At 41.5% G+C, this 12,584-nt stretch overlaps 1 protein-coding gene across 1 annotated transcript in view; it reads right to left on the bottom strand.

Moving 5' to 3' along the window:
• SPMIP4 (sperm microtubule inner protein 4) overlaps positions 1 to 12,584 on the bottom strand; it is an 86,508-nt gene that overhangs the window by 72,819 nt on the left and 1,105 nt on the right. The window lies entirely within an intron of this gene.

The following is a 12,584-nucleotide window of genomic DNA, read 5'->3' on the forward strand; positions in this document are numbered from 1 at the left end:
ACCTGGGAACTTTACCAGGCCTGACAATAGAGGTAGGACAGGGGGCAGACTAGTGCACACTGCAGCAATTTAAAGATTTTAATATTGTCGTAAAATATGGGAATAACAGTGAGGAAATAAGAAATGCCCTGGCATCAATGTGAGTGGGTGACAATAGGAGGAAAAAACATGCTGCTGTGGTGCTGTCCGTGAGAAAACAATTGGGATGAAGAAGGGGAGCTATGAGGCTGGGGTGGGGGGCTCTTTGAGGAGCACTAAGCTTAAGGCTCCTGTGTGGCTCTAGGGAGAGGAAGGAGGGCTGAGGGTTTATGAGGGAGGAAGGATGGCTAGGGGCTTGAAACAAGGAGCTCAATTATTGCTAGCATGATCCCACCACAACACAACAAAGTGCACAGTTGTCTTGTGATCTGAAGTGTGACACAACACCCATTGTCAAAGGTCATCAGTATAAAGGTAAATGCATAGAATAAATGGGAGACTGAAGCCTGCTAGAAGTAAGAAGTATCAGCATAAAAGTAACTGGTGAACCCAATGATTTAGTAAGCAACCTGTGCAGGAGAATTGAGCCAGGCCGGTAACATAATTGAAAAGTTGGCATCTCTGAGATTTGGCAAGTTTCCAGATATGCCAATTACCCTTCCAGTGGGAGGAAAGTGAAGCATCTGGAAAAAACTCATGCGAACACCGGAAGAACATATAGACTCTATAAAAATACCATTCTGTAAATCTTTTCAGAGGCCATTATATAATGGGGAATGTGATGATCTCTGGTTGCCATGTAATATTTTTGGTGAATCCTCTACGATTAAATTCAGGTCGGGTGAGCTTTAGACTTTTCCACAAATAGTAAAGACATTTTAACCAAACCTGGTGTCTGGCTGTATATTGTTTGGTGGACTGTGAGTGGAGAAGGGGTTGGGAACTGTGACCGCAGCCAAGGTAGAAAGCAGATATGTAGGCGTAGGCTTTTGGAGCAGATTTGTTTTTTAAATTGATTTATGGTTTTTGATTGGCTGATATTCAGCTTCTGAGCAGCAAAGTTGTCCTAGAAATGATTATAGAATGTGGGTGACTATGCACAAAGTCCATTATGAATTATCAGCTTGGGGGCATTGAATTAATATACAGGTGTCCCTGAAATATGTGAAAATGCTGAAAACTATGATATATAAACTGAGTTTATATGTGTGTGATTTGTAATTTTAGGCCATTCATTTTATGCAAGCATAGTTTGATAAAGTTGCAGAACAATGAAGGGTGATTGAGATTTGGATACCGTTCGTCACTGCCCTTTTGATCAGTGCTCCCTTTCTAAAATCCAATGTTATGCTGTGTAGATTAAGAAATATAAACATAACAAGCTCAATAATGATTTTAGGCCAATGAAAAGCCAATGAAAACTGTCCTGTTTTTGATGTGCAGAAGAAATCCCCATGGAAATATATAAATAGATATTTATATATTTTTTTTTAGACTTGCCATATTTCCTTTGGGAAAAAGATGCTAACATTAGAAATTCAAATGTAATTTACAAACAGGACAGAGCAAGGCTTTATTTTCCTTTAGAAATATATTATCTTAGAGTCTGCTACATAATTACAGATCCCAGCCATAAATCAGCAACGATCTCTTCCATATCATTTAATCATCTTTGCCCAGGCTGGACCCTTCATTAGAGACCTAGGGTTCACTGTGAGGTAACACATGATGCAATAATTCAGCCTGGGCCTAATGACAGTTTTGCGGCACTCATTTGACTCAGTTACCAAGGATGACTTAATATAATATATCTCAAATGAGCCAGGGTGAAGAGCAGAATACACAGTAAAACAGGTGATTTCCCCACCCTGTTTTTATCAGTAGATATTTTCTTCCTTGTTTCTGCTTGTAGGGACATCTTTTTGCAGGGCTTGATGGGGCAGTTAAAGTGATATTAAAGGCATTTTTTAAAAAACAACTAACATGTCATACTTACCTGCTCCGTGCAGTGGTTTTACACAGAGCAGCCCCAATCCTCCTCTTCACAGGTCCACCACCTGCGCTTCTGGCCCCTCCCTCCTTCCAAGTGCCCCCAGAGCAATCAGCTTGCTCTGGGGGCACCCGAGCAGGCTCGCTCCTGAGCCGCTCCTCTGTGTGTTCATTGGCTCAGTCCCCTTGAGCCTTTAGAACTACTTTAAGTCCTCATGCACACTGGAAGTTTTTAACGTGGCTGTTAGGGGCGTCTTGCGTTTTCTTTTTCTGCCTCTAGATGCCCCTGCATCTTAGCCTATGTGTCCATGCACACATAGGCATTTACAGGAATTCAGAGGCAGGAGCATTTACAGGTAGAAAAAACCCCACAGCCAACGCGTTTATAGTGTTTTGGCCGAAAATAGTGTTTTGGCAGAAAAAACAATTGACGTGTGTATATGCGTGTAAATGCGTTTTAGAGCTAGGCGTGTTTAGTGCTTGAACGGTAATTCTTTTCAAGGGCCAGAATAAATTATTATTCTGGTCAATGAAATTAACTAACAGCCAAGCTCTTGATGCAAGCGTCAATCATTTTTTCTGCCAAAACACTGCTGCCAGGAGGAAAAGTATCTACTGTAGGAGAGTCCAATGTGCATGAGGCCTAAAAGTTAGGCTTGGGGCAAATGTTATAGTTAGCTTCAGCTGTAGGGTAATGTGAGTGCAAAGACAAAGTGAGCTTATAGGCAAATGGTTAGAAGGAGTGCAGGGATAACATTTTTTGCCATAATAAACATTATTTTCCAAATGAAGATCAGTTCAGCTCTCATTACTTAAAGCTGCAGTCCTTTCACCTCTAGCTAATATAAACTTCCCATATACTTCAAATACTGCAAATTCATAGGGTCCTTCTTTGCGTGTTTGCTGCCTTAGTGATGTGGACATTTGTCAATGGCTGTTTAGCATTGGGGTTTTCTCAAGCTCCAGAAGATTTCAGTGGCATAATGATGCCACAAAGAGGGGTGTCAATGAGACCAGTTGGAGGCAGATCCAGTCTCTTGTAAAGGGTTACCATTTTTTACTGCCAGAACTGGCAGAGTCACATGTTAGTGAACGCAAGAGTATCAAAAGGTGTTAAAGAGACTTTTTAGAATTGTGAATGGGATAGGGGCAACATTTGTCTGGTTTTAAAGTGTTAGTTCAACTTTATTATTATTATTATTATTCAGGATTTATATAGCGCCAACAGTTTACGCAGCGCTTTACAATATAAAAGGGAGACAATACAGTTATAATACAATACAATACAATAGGATTAAGAGGGCCCTGCTCAGAAGAGCTTACAATCTAATAGCTTTACAAAAACAATGTGTAGCGCTACCCCCATAGGAGCCCTTGGATAGGATGGGTACTCTGTTTTTTGCCTCAACCTTTTCAAGAACCTCAGTCCCTCTAATAACACAATTTAGCATACAAAGTTATGCACAGTAAGGACTTGGCATAAGATCAGCTTAAATCAGTAGCAAGGCCACCTCAAATGCAGCAGCGAGCAATAGTAAAGTTTAATCTACCGAGTGCTGGAACTATACTACCAGAGTGCATTTTTATGACAGCAATACTAGTCCTAGACTGACTGAGTATGCACTATCCAAAGAAAAGGAGTATGGTGTGTGTGTGTGGGGGGGGGGGGGGGGGAAGCATTGGAACAAAAGGGACTTGCAGAATAATTATTACGGAAGGGGCAATCCTTTGAGATATTCTTCTGCCGGCTGTTGTTGGAGCCCTTTAAAAGCATTGGTGCACTTAACAACAGTCCCAGTTAACCTACATGCAGTATAGGTACTGTAAAGTCTCAGCACAGATGCAAGGTAGATTTGGTTCGGATGCGGTAAATGTTTGGTATAATGTGTTATAGGGTTGGTATACTGTAGGTGCAGTCTAGATCTGGAATACGTGCAGTATAGAGTGCAGTATGGCTGCGGAATGGATTGGGTACACTTGGTGTTCTGCTCTCAGTGGCCTAGTCTTTGCTAGTAGTATCAGCAATGGGCGAATAGCCTTCTCACCTGTCCCCAGGATGCTGCTATGATGTCTCACTGTAGAAGGGGCGGCAGTGGTGCAGGTGCTGTGATGTGGGTGGTGCTGTGTGGCCCCCAGGTGTCCTCTCTCCCAGTCTCATGCTCAGATCTCCACTGGTATGGCTTCAGTAGAGAGAAGAAAAAGAGCACGAAATTCAAATCCTCCGACTGCTGGACTGGCTGCATGGGCACTGACAGCTCATCAACCACGGAGGAAAGTACAGGGGGGCTAGGGGGGGGTGAGCAGGGTGTACGGTGTTTACCTTTAAAAAAAATTCTGTAAAGGTGAACTAACACTTTAAAGTAATTATTATTACATAACAATAATGAGTACTATAGCTTAGTCAGTTGAGCCAAATATGTGTTAGATTTAGATCTACTATTTGTTATATAATTAGTACAGAGATTAGGATTTGGACCAAAGTTCACAAATATCACTGATCTCTGGTGAAGTCAGAGTTCAATGCTGCTGATCAGTAATAACTGCCAATTGATCAACAATGGGACAGACTTTCATATTAAAGGTTGTTGAAAGACATGTGTGAGACAGTTATATATGGATCAATTTGTTTGGGAGAAAAGAACATTTTGAGAAATAATCAGACAGTGTAGGGGTTGACCTCAGAATGGAAGCAGTAGTTTTGAGTTTTATAAGCACCTAAAGGTTATGGTGGCAGAAAGTACATATAAATCTATTTAAAGTGATTGTAAAGGTTCTTTTTTTTAAAAAATTGCAAACATGTCATACTTACCTGCTCTGTGCAATGGTTTTGCACAGAGCAACCCCGATCTTCCATTTCTTTGGTCCCCCACTGGCACTCCAGGCTCTTCCCTCCTGCCTAGTGGCTGCTTGCTACGGGGGCACCCGAGCAGGCTTGCTCCCAAGCCCCTTCTCCGTGTGTCCATTCACACACGGAGCACGGCTCGGCCCTGCCCCCACTCTCTCCTTATTGGCTCACTGGCTGTGATTGACAGTAGCGGGAGTCAATGGCTACCACTGCTGTCTCAGCCAATGAGCAGGGAGAGACCCAGGAAAGCCAAGGCTCTTGTGCACATTGCTGGATCGAGATGGGGCTCAAGTTAGTTTTGGGGGTTTGGGCTGGGGGTGCTGCTGCATGCACAAGGTTTTTTACCTTCATGTATAGAGTGCATTAAAGTAAAAAAAACCTTGTGCTTTTGCAACCACTTTAACGCTGTAGCCAGGATATGATCATTTGGTGTCAAAAAGATCTTCTACTGATTCCAACTGTTCACTGCACACGATGATTCTACCTGTCTCAGTTTGGAGAGGTCCCCCATTGAACTCAGGGGGTGACAGGCAGGAGCATGTCACTAAAATCTTTATTGGCTTCAGAATGAATGAACTTCAGTTTGGTTTTATTAGAATTGTGTTACAGCAGTACTAAAATGGGATTGTTTTGAAGAGAATAAAAGAATAAAATCATAGGTTATAACTAAGTAGCTAAAGGCATACCTATCATGTTCATATATAAAAGAGAAATAATTCATTTGATTTTATTACAACAGATATAGCAGTGAATTTGGTGTTATGCAAATTTGAAATATTTACTGTATTTCCTTCTTTTGGTTGTTAGAACTCTGATCTAATACAAAAACAATCTATTTTTGAAACCATATTTTAAAAAGTAGTGTGTCAGGAAGGGTCAAGGCTTAGAACATGAGCTAGACGCTTGTGAAGAAATGGTTGTGTGGTTACTGCTTCTCATCTCTACCTTTTTACAATAGTATCAAATCACAGGTTTGTTGGGTGACAACTGAGCCTGCTGGGTTTACTTATAAATCATTCACAGTGACATTCAAGTGTATTGCACTAAACTGCAAACTAATCTCTTGCTTTAAAGAGTGTATTTCAAAACTCTCATGTTCAAAGGCAGTTTAATCTCTCTCCGCACCTAAATCATAACAAAGCAGACGTATGTGGTCATAATTGATTTAGCTATTCTATATGCTTTAATGGGTCAAAAAATTAAACACACTTTAATGCTTGGATTAGTTATTGCTTAGTGTGGCTTTGAACTGGAATGACAAATGCATAATGGATACAGAACAAAACAAAAGGAATGAAAAGGCATAATGTAATGTTGCTACTTTTTTGGCAAGCACCGTGTGCACAAATATTAAAGCTGGGTGGTCATGGCATCACCGTCATCTAGGTGTCACGGGCAGTAGCCAGGTTTACAGTAAGTATATTCTTGAATGTTTTCTGCAGGTGTTTATTTTTTTTCCCTACAGGTGAAAGATGGAGATTTCCAATTTTGAGGGGGGGGGGGGGGGGGGATTGTCCACTATTAAATAAGTGAACCTTGCATTTTAGAATAAGGTCTCGTTTAAAGCTGAAGTTAAGGTATGAATTCTATTGCATAGTTACATTGGCCCAGCTTGGACCAATGTGAGTACATGTCTCATACCTGAGCTATCCCCATAAAGGCCACAAATAGCAGCAGTTTTCTGGGTCCAGTGTGCTTTTGCATTGTAACCATATTGTGTAACCAGAATGTCTTAATTTTTTTGTTCAAATAATACAAGGCATTCTTTGATTGGATGAGGCATGATGATGATGTCACAATCTCTTCACATTGGAAAAAAAACACCTGCAGAGAAAGAAAAATACATACTCACTGCCTTCTTCTCTTGTGCATCCAGGAGACCCACAGCCTAGTGCTGTATACTGCCTTCTTCTCTCTTACACCTAGGTGGTCCACAGCATAGTGCCGCACACTGCCTTCTCTCTTGCACCCAGGTGGTCCGCAGCCTAGTGCTGCACACTGCCTTCTTCTCTCCTACACCTAGGTGGTCCACAGCCTAGTGCCGCACACTGCCTTCTCTCTTGCACCCAGCTGGTCCACAGCCTAGTGCCACACACTGCCATCTTCTCTCTTGCACCCAGCTGGTCCTTAGCCTAGTGCTGCACACTGCCTTCTTCTCTTCTACACCTAGGTGGTCCGCAGCCTAGAGCTGCACAGTGCCTTTTTCTCTTCTGCACCCAGGTAGTCCGCAGTCTAGTGCCGCACACTGTCTTCTTCTCTCCTGCACCCAGGGGGTCCACAGCCTAATGCCGCACACAACCTTTATCCCTTCTGCTTCCAGATGGTGTACAGTCCAGTGCTGCACACAGCCTTCATCTCTCCTGAATCCAGGTGCAAGTGTTGACTGTCAGTATTCTAAAGCCAAGCAGGGAAATGTATCCATCCATGCTCTATAGCATAGATGGGGGAATCTGTTCAATTTCTTTTGTTCAGCCTTAAAGTTGGGCAAAAGAAATCAGCTTTAGCCGGGAGTTCAGTTCTGAACTCTGCTGTACAGTGGACTGCAGAAAACTGATACCAAGTCAAATTCTTGTGTTTACTCTGCTTGCATTTAAAAATTACATTTAATGAGGTATGAATGAACAGTTAAAAGCTCCTGTATAACAGTCTAAACAAGAACCAAACCATGTGATGCACTAAACTTATAAAGCAAACAATAAACTTCCTTTACCTTCCCTGACAGCCAAATCCTCCTTAATTTGTGTTTCTCTCACTCACGCTTCCAGACACTGCAGCTCACAGTGGGAGGGATTGAGCAACAGAGGCAGTACTATCAATCCATCAAGCAGTGGGCAGGCCGCAGGACTAGGTGTGGTCAAGTGCTAACTACACAAGCTACAGGCTTGTGAATCAGCAGTGACAATCCTGCTAGCCACGCCCATTGCTATATTTTTTCATCCCACTGTAGTGCAAGCAGGCACAGTCTACATGAAAGTGGCAACTCTGCTCTGAATTCAGGAGCAGTGCAGCATTGTTGCCACACCATCACAGAAAGCTGCATTAGGTGAACTGCACTGGCAGGATCTACAGCTAGTTGTGGACATTGCAGGGAGGATAAGTGCATAGTTATACCTTAGTGTAACACCCTCGTCCTAAAATAGGGTTACAGGTAAATTTAGTTATGCTGGGTGGTAGCTAGCCTGGCTAATTTGTAGTGTTTATAGGTCAAATGGTTTCTCTCCTAATCCTGTTCAGCTGTGGCTTCTCCCTTTTTGTCAGTAGGTGGCGCTGTTGCCTTTGACACTAGTATGATGAGCTACAGTGAATTCAGGTTATGAATAACATACCTTTCTCAGCCACTCAGATTTGCTGCTAGGAATGCTGGAAGTCCCTCTGAGGGTGGTGAGCAAGTGGGAGAGATATGTAAGCTCCTTTGAGGACTAAACAGTGGGAGGTGGCCCTACAGGCTGTCCAGATGTGCTCTCTGAATGTGGCTCAATGCCTTTCTTAGCTATACATTGTACTGAGGGTACACTTTACACATCTAGACTGTTCAGGATGGGGGTGAGACCAGATATGGACTGTCCCAGATGTCTGAGGGACCATGGGCATCTTATTCATTTGCTATGACGCTGTCCCAAGCTGCATTTATATTGGACAGGTGTTCTGACTACTGTTAATAGAGTTTTCCAGGTCAATGTACCGACGGACCCTAAACCACGTATATTAGGTATTTTGGATGATCTCCAAATTGAGGATCATCCAAACCGAGCCATTGCTAGAGCCTTGTTTTAGACGTACCTTAGAGTTTTCACCGCTGACTGGAACGTCTTTGCACCAGGTATCGGCCCTTGGCCTGTCAGGCTGAAAGAAGCTATTACCGACACTGGAGTGCGTTTCATCCCCAAAGGTAACCTGGCTCTCTACAGAGTGGGAGGCTACAAAGCGATTGGGCTGCTATGTTCAAAGTGCTCAGGACTGGCTACAAATATCTGGCCCTGGATCACCTGCGGCCACTGCAGGGAATCACCATGGGTGTTGCAAGTGGATTGGGGCAAGTGTGTTGCTACTGGGGCTCCGGAATCAGCTCCTGTGTTTGCTGCCACGGTTGTTTTGTCTGCTGAAGTGTCCGCTACTACTGAAGTGTCTTTGGTCCCTGGAATCGGTGACTAGGGAAAAGTTGTTATCTTTATTGTGAAGCTTGCGATGCTAAAAAAAACAAGGAAAATACCTGTTGGACTTTGGTGTGACAGAGCCAGCAAGAATGTTCACACTAAAGTTTGTGCCTAGTGAACTCTGGGGATACAGAGGCAGTATGAACCCTCAAATAATGACTTTGTGTTGGTGCACTTGGCATTTTTTTTAAGCCTGTGCTTATTGGACTCTGGGGTTGCAGAGACAATATGATAATCTAGTTGGGTAGTCAGGTAGGGGGTGCTTTTGTGCCGGGGGAAAACGTACATCTGGAACCTATACTACATGGACTATAAAGTATATCCAAGTGAACTTTTTCCTGTTTTATTGTCACCAGATGGCAGCAAAGGAGCCAATCTGGGTGAGCAGTAAAGCCTTTATCTTCATAGTGATATGTTTATGAATTTAATACTTTAGGTATGCGGTATATATACTTTCTGGGAGAACGTGTTACTCTCTAGGGAGTGGAGCTTTTTCCTCATGTAGGAAAGTTTGCTAGTGTACAGTAAATTGCTAAAGAGTAAAGTATATTAAGATATGCTAATGTGAGTTTACCTTATACATTTTTGTCTTCCTCAGCTGAGAGTAGGCAATGTTCTAAATATGTATATATAGATATTTTTTTTTTTATGTAACAGATAGTGACAATAATTGTCTTCTCGGCTGAATATAGACAACATTTCAAAATATATATATATGCTGCGTCTTCCTTGGCTAAGGAGAGACAATACCTCAAATTTTTGTACAGTAATGTTCATTTTCTATTAGTTTTGAATAGTCAATCACTAGTGTGTGTTTCTATACTTCCGTCTTCCTCGGCTGAGGAGAGACAGTGCCTTAAATTGGTTTACTAACAATATTTTCTATTACTTATCGTATAGTATAATATTAGATAGCTAGGCAGTTAGGATGTAATGTCATTTGCTTTATTGCATTTACCATCTGTTTCGTGTGGAATGCCACACGTATTTGTAATTCAAAGTTTATCTTTCCTTTACCTTTCCCTATCCACTTTTTGCCAGGACATCCACTCTCAGGAACCAGTCACCTAGGGGCTTATGAGCCCCCTTGTGATAGCAATAAATTGAGGTAGTAAAAAAAAGAAATAACATTTAAAAAATGAAAGTTCAATAAAATAATTAATAAAGAAAAAACAAAAACATTTTCTAAAATATTGAAAGTTCCCGCCCCTCCCCTCCCCCACCCCGCACACACATCACACACATACAGTATGAACAGAAAACATGCGTGTTGCATGGGCACATGTATGAAAATGACAATTGTGCCACATAGATACCAGAGTGAGAGCAATAATTCTAGGGCTTTCATTCACTGTTGACAATAAACTGAGGAGGTGTAAAGGCTTGCAAAGCGTCACCTATAGACAATTTTGGTATTTTTTTGCCATTTCATAGATGCGTGAGGCCTGACATATTTGGTATCTATTTATCTGAGGCAATCTTGCCTTTTATACTTTAATAAAAAAAAGCAGGTATGATAGTGTGTTTATGTGCACTAAAATTAATTTACATTTATTTTTTAAACAAATATATAGATTTGATAAACAGTAGCAACTATCAATACATAAAAAATGCATCTGACACCCTTTTATCCTACATGGTCTCTGCTTTCAGAAAATAGTTAAGGGTTTTAAGTAACAATCAAACCTTAGGCATCTTTCACATGTCTGTTTTATATGCAGCCACAGGATCAGCGGATTCTTGCAGCTGCAATGACCAGGGCATGTAAATAGCCGCTGTTCACATGCCGCACATGGAGCAGTTACTTGTGGTTAGGGAAGGTTGTCTAAGTCTGGATGCAGTCAGCAGCATCAAGGCTTGGACATCTTTCTCTAACCGCAGACAGGGATGTCCGCTGCTATTTGCATGCCCCAGTCATTCCAGCCCCAAGAATCCACTGATTCTTGCAGCTGGAATCTGGTGACTACATGTAAACGGCCATGCGAAAGAGGCCTTAAAGCTGCATTTAAATAGACACTCATCCTTACTTACACGCTTTACAGGTAGTAAAGCTAGGAGAAGGAAGACAGTCCTGGAGCATGCACAACTAAAAATAAGTTAATAGAGGTTATTCCTCTATTCCTATGCACAGATTTACATTAAAGTGGTTGTAAGGCTGAAGGTTTTTTTACCTTTGTTCATTCTATGCAGGAAGGTAAAAAAAACCCTTCTGTGTGCTGCTCAACCACATCCCCCCCCAATACTCACCTGAGCCGCCTATCTATTTAGTGATGTGCATGGGAGCCTCAGCTGTACCGGGTCTCTCTCTCCTCATTGGCTAACACACATCAACCGCAGGAGCCATTGATTCTCACTGCTGTCAATCACAGTCGTTGAGCCAATGAAAAGAGAGAGCAGGGGAGGGGATATCTTATGGACGCACAGAGTGGGGCTCTGGAGCGAGCACGCATCAGTGCCCCCATAGCAAGGGCTTGCTATTGGGGGCACTGGTCTAGGAGGTGGAGCCAGGAGTGTCGGCGGAGGACCCGAGAAGAAGAGGATCAGGGCTGATCTCTGCAAAATCCCTGCAAAGAGCAGGTAAATATAATTTAAAAAAATACAAACCTTTAGAATCACTTTAAGTTTTAAGTAGAGGTTGCTATGAACTCATTAAATATATGAGGTCTTAAGTGGCTATTACAAAAAAATATGATTAAAAGTGAACTGCTGCTCATATTGATTATTCAGATTACATCTTTTATTTTCTAAGAAATTATAGCAAAGAATCAGTTTGGTCTTTATCCACTTTAAGACCGGGCCTATTTTTCAAACTTGTTGTTTACAAGTTAAAATAATTTTTTTGCTAGAAAATTACTTAGAACCCCCAAACATTATATATTTTTTTTTCTAAAACCTTAGAGAATAAAATGGAGGCCATTGCAATACTTTTTGTTACACCGTATTTGCACGGCGGTCTTACAAGCGCACTTTTTTGGGAAAAAACACACTTTTTTAAAAATTTAAAAAAAAAGGCAACAGTAAAGTTAGCCCAATTTTTTTTTTATATTGTGAAAGATGATGTTACGCCGAGTAAATTGATACCCAACATGTCACGCTATAAAATTGGCGACAGACGTTTATTAAAAAATCTCCATATGCGAAGTTTAAAACATTCTACAGGTTGCATGTTTTGAGTTACAGAGGAGGTCTAGGGCCAGAATTATTACTCTCGCTCTAACAATTGTGGAGATACCTCACATGTGTGGTTTGAACGCCGTTTTCCTATGCGGCGCTACTCATGTATGCGTTCGCTTCTGCGTGCAAGCTCGGCAAGAAGGGGAACGTTAAAAAATGTTTAATTTTTTTTTTTACTTTTTATTTTTTATTTTTACACTGTTCTTTTTTAAAAAAAATGTGTCACTTTTATTCCTATTACAAGGAATGTAAACATCCCTTGTATTAGAAAAAATGCATGACAGGACCTCTTAAATATGAGATCTGGGGTCAAAAAGATCTCATATCTCATATTTACACTAAAATGAAAAAAAAAATGTCCCTTTAAGAGCTATGGGTGGAAGTGACGTTTTGATGTCACTTCCGCCCTGCAATGGTATGGATATGGGTGAGGGCCATCTTCC

The sequence above is a fragment of the Aquarana catesbeiana genome, linkage group LG05 (assembly GCF_042186555.1).
Source record: "Aquarana catesbeiana isolate 2022-GZ linkage group LG05, ASM4218655v1, whole genome shotgun sequence".
NCBI classification, from domain to species: domain Eukaryota; kingdom Metazoa; phylum Chordata; class Amphibia; order Anura; family Ranidae; genus Aquarana; species Aquarana catesbeiana.